The sequence below is a fragment of the Nematolebias whitei genome, chromosome 17 (genome assembly GCF_014905685.2).
Source record: "Nematolebias whitei isolate Nwh7 chromosome 17, NemWhi1, whole genome shotgun sequence".
Taxonomy (NCBI): Eukaryota; Metazoa; Chordata; class Actinopteri; order Cyprinodontiformes; family Rivulidae; genus Nematolebias; species Nematolebias whitei.
This window is the reverse complement of record NC_056514.1, coordinates 5,556,947-5,563,154: the sequence shown is the minus strand read 5'-3', so window position 1 is coordinate 5,563,154 and position 6,208 is coordinate 5,556,947. Positions and strand designations below refer to the sequence as shown.

General features: G+C 43.2%; 1 protein-coding gene across 1 annotated transcript in view; it reads right to left on the bottom strand.

The window, feature by feature from the left end:
* The window catches only part of LOC119424102 (rho GTPase-activating protein 23), a 188,805-nt gene that overhangs the window by 16,866 nt on the left and 165,731 nt on the right, over positions 1-6,208 (bottom strand). The gene's annotated exons all lie outside the window — the stretch shown is intronic.

Below are 6,208 nucleotides of genomic sequence, written 5' to 3'. Positions count from 1 at the left end.
TACACTCATCTCCAGGCCAGAGGTCACTCTTTCAGGGATGAAGATGTGCACATCCTGGACAGAGAGGAACGATGGTTTGAGAGAGGAGTAAAGGAGGCCATCTTTGTGAAAAGAAACCGTCCATCATTAAACAGGGGTGGAGCCTCCAGGTTCAATTGTCCCCTTCTTACAATGCTGTGATTGCTAGTATCACTCAGCCCTCTGTGAATTTATTTATTTATTTAATTATTTCTATAGCACTTTACACAACCATGGTGATGGTGACCAAAGTGCTTAACAAAAAACAGTACTTAAATGACAATAGGTTAAAAGCAAGAAAACACAACATAATAGCACAAATAAAACCAGAAATGTCAACACATATTTACGTACTAAAAGCTTGTTGGAATAAAAAAGTCTTAAGCTTCGATTTAAAAGGGCCAAGTTCAGTAATCTGACGCAGATCAAGTGGGAGCTTATTCCAGAGTCGAGGTGCGGCCGCAGAAAAGGCACGGTCACCCCAGCGTTTATATTTAGTCCTTGGAACAGAGAGCAGGAGCTGTCTGACCTCAAAGATCTGGAGCGGGCGGGGAAACTTAGCATCTCAGTTATATAAGGAGGAGCAAGGCCATTCAGAGCTTTAAAAACAAATAATAAAAGTTTAAAATCTATTCTAAAACGGACGGGGAGCCAATGTAGTGAGAATAAAACAGGTGTGATGTGGTCCCATCTAGGAGTGTTGGTTAAAAGGTGCGCTGCTGCATTCTGTACAAGCTGGAGGCGACTCAGTGATGACTGCGGTACACCGACATACAGAGCGTTACAATAATCGAGCCTAGAAGTGATAAAAGCATGAACAGCTTTCTCCAGGTCGTGACAATTTTAAAAGGTTTGACCTTTTTTAAAAGGCGTAAATAAAAGAATAACGACCGGACAACAGAGGCAATATGTTTGTCAAAGTGTAAAGCCTTATCAAAGGTCACCCCAAGGTTATTCACACAGTCACTGAAGTTAATGTCCAAATTTCCCAGGCCAGTTGCATCTTTGTCACCAAATAAAATCCATTCTGTTTTACTGTCATTTAAAATAGTAAACAGCCATCAGTGTGCTAATGATCCATTGTTAGACTGATGGTCCTTCTTGATCATGTGATCAGCTGGTTTTGGTTGTCAGCAGCAAAACTGGTTGATCCACTCTGAGAAGGTGCTATTTAAGAGACTGAGCTGAATACAGCACCTCAGACTGAGGAAGTCTCTTGGATGAGAGACGAAACGTTTCTACATTTTTTTGTTTGTTGTTGTTTTGCTTTGTTTTGTTTTTTTGAATGTCCAGAGGACCAGATTTAACTTTTTTAAATTAACTATTTATTATACATGTTTAAATGTATAACATAAGCAGTATGTTGATGTCCCTCATTGCTGAGGGATTCAAAAAGTGAATGTTTGTAGTTTTGGAGATGAGTGTTTTTATGGACGGAAATTGAACATGTAATACAAGTCAAACAATATTTTGGTGCAAGATATTCTAGTGGGTAGGAGTTACACTGTGAGGAAGAAGAAATGTGGGTTTTTGTTTGTTTGTTTGTTTTGTGCTTGTCAAAGGCAGGTTGATGATGATGATGATGGTTTGGTCCTGTTGGCGTCATCGTGCCGTGATCTTCGGCTCTCACTGGAGCGGTTCGCAGTCGAGTGTGAAGCAGCTGGGATGAGAATCAGCACCACCAAATCTTAGGTCATGGTCCTCAACTGGAAAAGGATGGATTGATCTCTTCATGTTGAGGGTGAGGTTCTGCCTCAAGTGGAGGAGTTCAAGTATCTCTGGGTTTTGTTCAGTAGTGAGGGAAAAATGGAGCATGAGATTTACAGATGGATTTGTGCAGTGTCTGCAGTATTATGGACTTTGTAGTACCAGTCTGTTATTGTGAAGAGGGAGCTGAGCCGTAAGACAAAACTCTCTTTACCGGCCAGTCTACGTTCTTACCCTCAAATTTGATCACGAGCTCTGGGTAGTGACAGAAAGAATGAGATCATGGATACGGGCAGGCAGTTGAGATGAATTTCCTCTGCAGGGTAGCTGGACTCTCCCTTAGAGATAGAGTGAGAACTTCAGTTATCAGGAGAGACTCAAAGTAGAACCACTACTCCTCCACATCAAGAGGAGCCAGTTGAGGTGGTTCGGGCATCTGTTAAGGATGCTCCGTGGGCATGCATCGGGCATGTCTGACTGAGAGGAGACCCCAGGGAAGACCTAGGACATTCTGGGGAGGCTGTCTCTCGCATGGCCTGGGAACGCCTTGGGGTCCCCACAGAAGAGCTGGAAGAGGTGGCTGTGGAAAGAGATGTCTGGACCTCCCTGCTCAGGCTGCTGCCCCTGCGGCCCAACTTTGGAACAAGCGGAAAATAATGAATGGATGGACGGAGTGTCAAAGGCAGCTCAGACTGACGGATCTTGAGAGTGGAAATAACATTTTATCCACCACCTGGCACCACTATAGAATATTCTTTGGCCACACCAATCATTTGAGGAAACTTTATGTTTAAGATGTATTAAACCTAGAAAGCATAGATTTGACAAATGATTGGGGTGGTTGATATAAATCAGTGTATGTATATATATATATTCCTTTTTTTGGCTTTTTCCTCTTCAGGGGTTGCCACAGAGAGTCATCCTCCTCCATCTCACTCTGTCCTCTGCATTCTCTGTCCTCACACCAACTATAGTAGTCCTTCTCCTCCTCTTTACTGTCCAGTAGGGGTGGAATTGACTAGTCGTGTCATAATGGGTGTTTTAAAGGTCGAACCCAAGGTTGCAGGCAGGACACTGGATACTCCAAAAGTCTCAAATCAATATAATTTATTAAACAAATGTGCTGACGTGGCAGCAAAACTCACATTTACTGGTGATCCTGGGAAACACAGAGAGCAAGGTTGGCAGGAAGAGACAATGACCAGCTGACAAGGAGTGAGGAACACAGGCTTAAATACACACACTAATGAGGACAATGACAATCAGCTGAGAACGATGACAGGTGGGAGCAGGAAGAACACATTAAGAGGAGACAGGAGAGCAGTACTAAGACACAACAGAAGAGGGGGCCAGACCCAAGAAAAACACAAACCCTACAAGTCGATTCTAGGACATCTTGCAAGTTTTTAAATTTCACGTCTCAGTCACGTGATTGTGTCGCCGGGCGCTGGCTAGAGCTGTCGTCTACCACTAGCCCATGGGTTCGAAATCTATTAATTAATGTGCCCATCCAGCACATTAATAACATGCAGCACATAATGTGCTGGATGGGTGGGCCGGGTCGGGCTTTTGATTGTGTCAGCAGCAGCGTGTCGCTGGTGATCTAAATTGAATCATCAGCTGCGTACAGCCATTTGAGAGCGTGCTGACTGGCCGGTTGAAATAAGTTTTTTTTTTTTTTTAAGTCCAGATGGCTCACTGCCAGCGACCCACCTGAAGATTAACTGGATTGGACCCAGCCGCCATGTCAGCGGGCGGTGGTGGATTCCACTCACACCCCTGTTTTTAGTTTTATTTTATTTAATCCATGGTGGTAGAATCCACCACCACCCGACTCCTGGTTTTAGTTTTGTCTTTTTACGTGGCGCACGTTTCTTTCACTTCTTCAAATTAATAATAGTTTTGGTTTTCCTGTGACTTATTTGCAATACGATAAATGGTAGGATCATAAATATACACTCCCAATGTTTTGTTCTATTTTATTGTAAATAATAAATGACATTTTTTTCTGAATATGATTTAGCGTCTTGAGTTCCTATGATGTCACAGCGACTAGTCGACGTCGACTTTTATCATGTAGAAGTTGACTTTAAAAAATATGAAGTTGTGCAACCCCCAGTGTCCAGCCTCCCATACAACTCATCACACACTTTCTTTGAATAACTTCCTGCACTTCACTATTCCACCACCAGGTTTCCTTATCATCCATTCTCTGTCCAGAAGACACACCAAGTACCATCCTACCTGTCTCTCTAATTACTGTTGCTTTAGTAGTCCAGTCATCTGGAAGCTCTTTCTTACCACCCAGTGTCACAGTTTACACTCTGTTTTTTCCTTTTCTCATCACTCTGTTCACTGTTTGACTTTTTCTTCTCTGCTCTCCTGGGTTTTTCCTCTGATGCTTCTGCCAGCCTCTTTACATGCCACACCTCCCTCTCTGATTGTTGCTGATGGTTTCCACCTGTTTCTGGATGTATATATACTTCCTGCTTTCTCCACTACGTTGCCAGATCAACTGCTTGCTTCCAGCCACAGTTATCCAGCTCTTTGTTCACAGCTCCTTAATCTTGATCCATGCCTGGTTCCCTCGACCAAGCTTTTTGCCTGTCCCTTTTTGTGCCTCAGTCTTCTGACCTTGTTGACGACCTATGCCTGTTTTGGATTTCGCGTTTGGCTCTCCCTATCGGTACTGTCTCCTCTTCTGATCCCGTGTATGAACGCTGCTCATCCTCGACTACGTCTCTGGATTTCCCTTGGTTTCTGCAGCTCTGTGTCTCCGCTGGAGCATCCCGTTACAACAAGAAAGGTTAGTGTTTCATCAGATCGTCTGTATTCAGATAACTACTCGTTATTCTGTCAAACACTAAACTTTGCCCTCTGTATCATTTTAGATACAGTTCCTGCCCCTGGACCTGAGACACCAGAAGCTGTTTATTTACATAATAAACATTTTAAAAACCTTTCTGAATCTGTGTGTAGGATCCTCTGCCATCAGATCTCTGACACCCAGAGCCTTTAACAGCTCCTCTCTGAATTTCTCACAACACTCTTCCACCATTTGGTCTTCTCTGATTTTACTCTTTTTCTCTTCTTCACAACAACAGTCATTCTACACACAACCATCCAATGCTGTATGGCCACGCTCTCCCCTGACACAACCTTACAGTCTCCAATCTTCCTCAGGTTTCCTCTTCTACACAGAATATAGTCGACCTGCGTACTCCTTCCTCCACTCTAATAGGTCACTCTATGTCCCTCCCTCTTTTGAAAATATGTTACCTGATACCTTGTTGACTACAGCCATTTCCATTCTCTTGGCAAAATCCACCACCATCTGTCCTTCCTGGTTTCTTTCCTTGACACTAAACCTACCCATCACTTCCTCATCCCCTCTGTTTCCTTTGCCAACATGTCCATTCAGGTCTGCTCCCATCACCACTCTCTCCTCCCTGGGAATACTCTCTATCACTTCATCCAGATTGTATATTTCTCCTCCCCATCATATCCAACCTGTGGAGCATAAAGCATCAGACCTTCTACTTCTACCTTCAGGCACATCACCCTATCTGACACTCTCTTCACCTCTACTACATTCTTTGCCAACGCCTCCTTCAGGACCACCCCTACTCCATTTCTCTTTCTATCCACACCATGGTAAAACAGTTTGAACCCTGCTCCAATGCTATGAGCCTTGCTGTCCTTCCACTTGGTCTCTTGGACACATAAAACATCTGCCTTCCTTCTCTGCATCATGTCAGCCACATTTAGAGTTGCAGCCCTCAGTCCTAAATTCTTGACTTTCCTCTTCTCCCTCTGTCTCCTGACATGTTTCCCTCCTCGTGGTCTTCGACTAACAGTAGCACAATTTCAGCCAGCACCCTGTTTGTCAACAGCACCTCTCAGATATGGTTTTGCTTTGAACTCGCATGTTAGTTTTAGCAAAAGTGTTTTACGCTGGCTGCTCTTCCTGACACAACCCTCACCATTTATCTGAGTACCAAGAAATACACTGTCTTATGGTACCTAGAGGCTTTATAGTGACTTTCTTTACACATATATGCAGACACATACCAAAATGGAAGTCAGCACATTGCTTATTTTTCAAGATATCCTGCTCACAAGATGGGTGGATATATATGGCGGCAGCCATCTTGGATATTGAAGTGGCAACTCAAGTTTTCAAAGGACTTTTGCTTACACTGTAGTATGACATATGCAGGATATATTCATACATTTAAGACGGGTTCTTCATTTTTCTGACTGTGTAAATGTCGTGCATTGAATTTAACAGAAATGTAACGAGAGACGTTATTTATCTTTGACCCATCAAAATGAATGCGGTCATTTATTTGCAGAATCAAAGTTTAACATCAAACATTTACATTAATTTGGCAAAATATGAAAACAATAACATGGCTAGTTTCACAGGAAGTGGGACAATACGGCGATTATCCTCACTTCTCAGCAGAACAGCAGACATCAA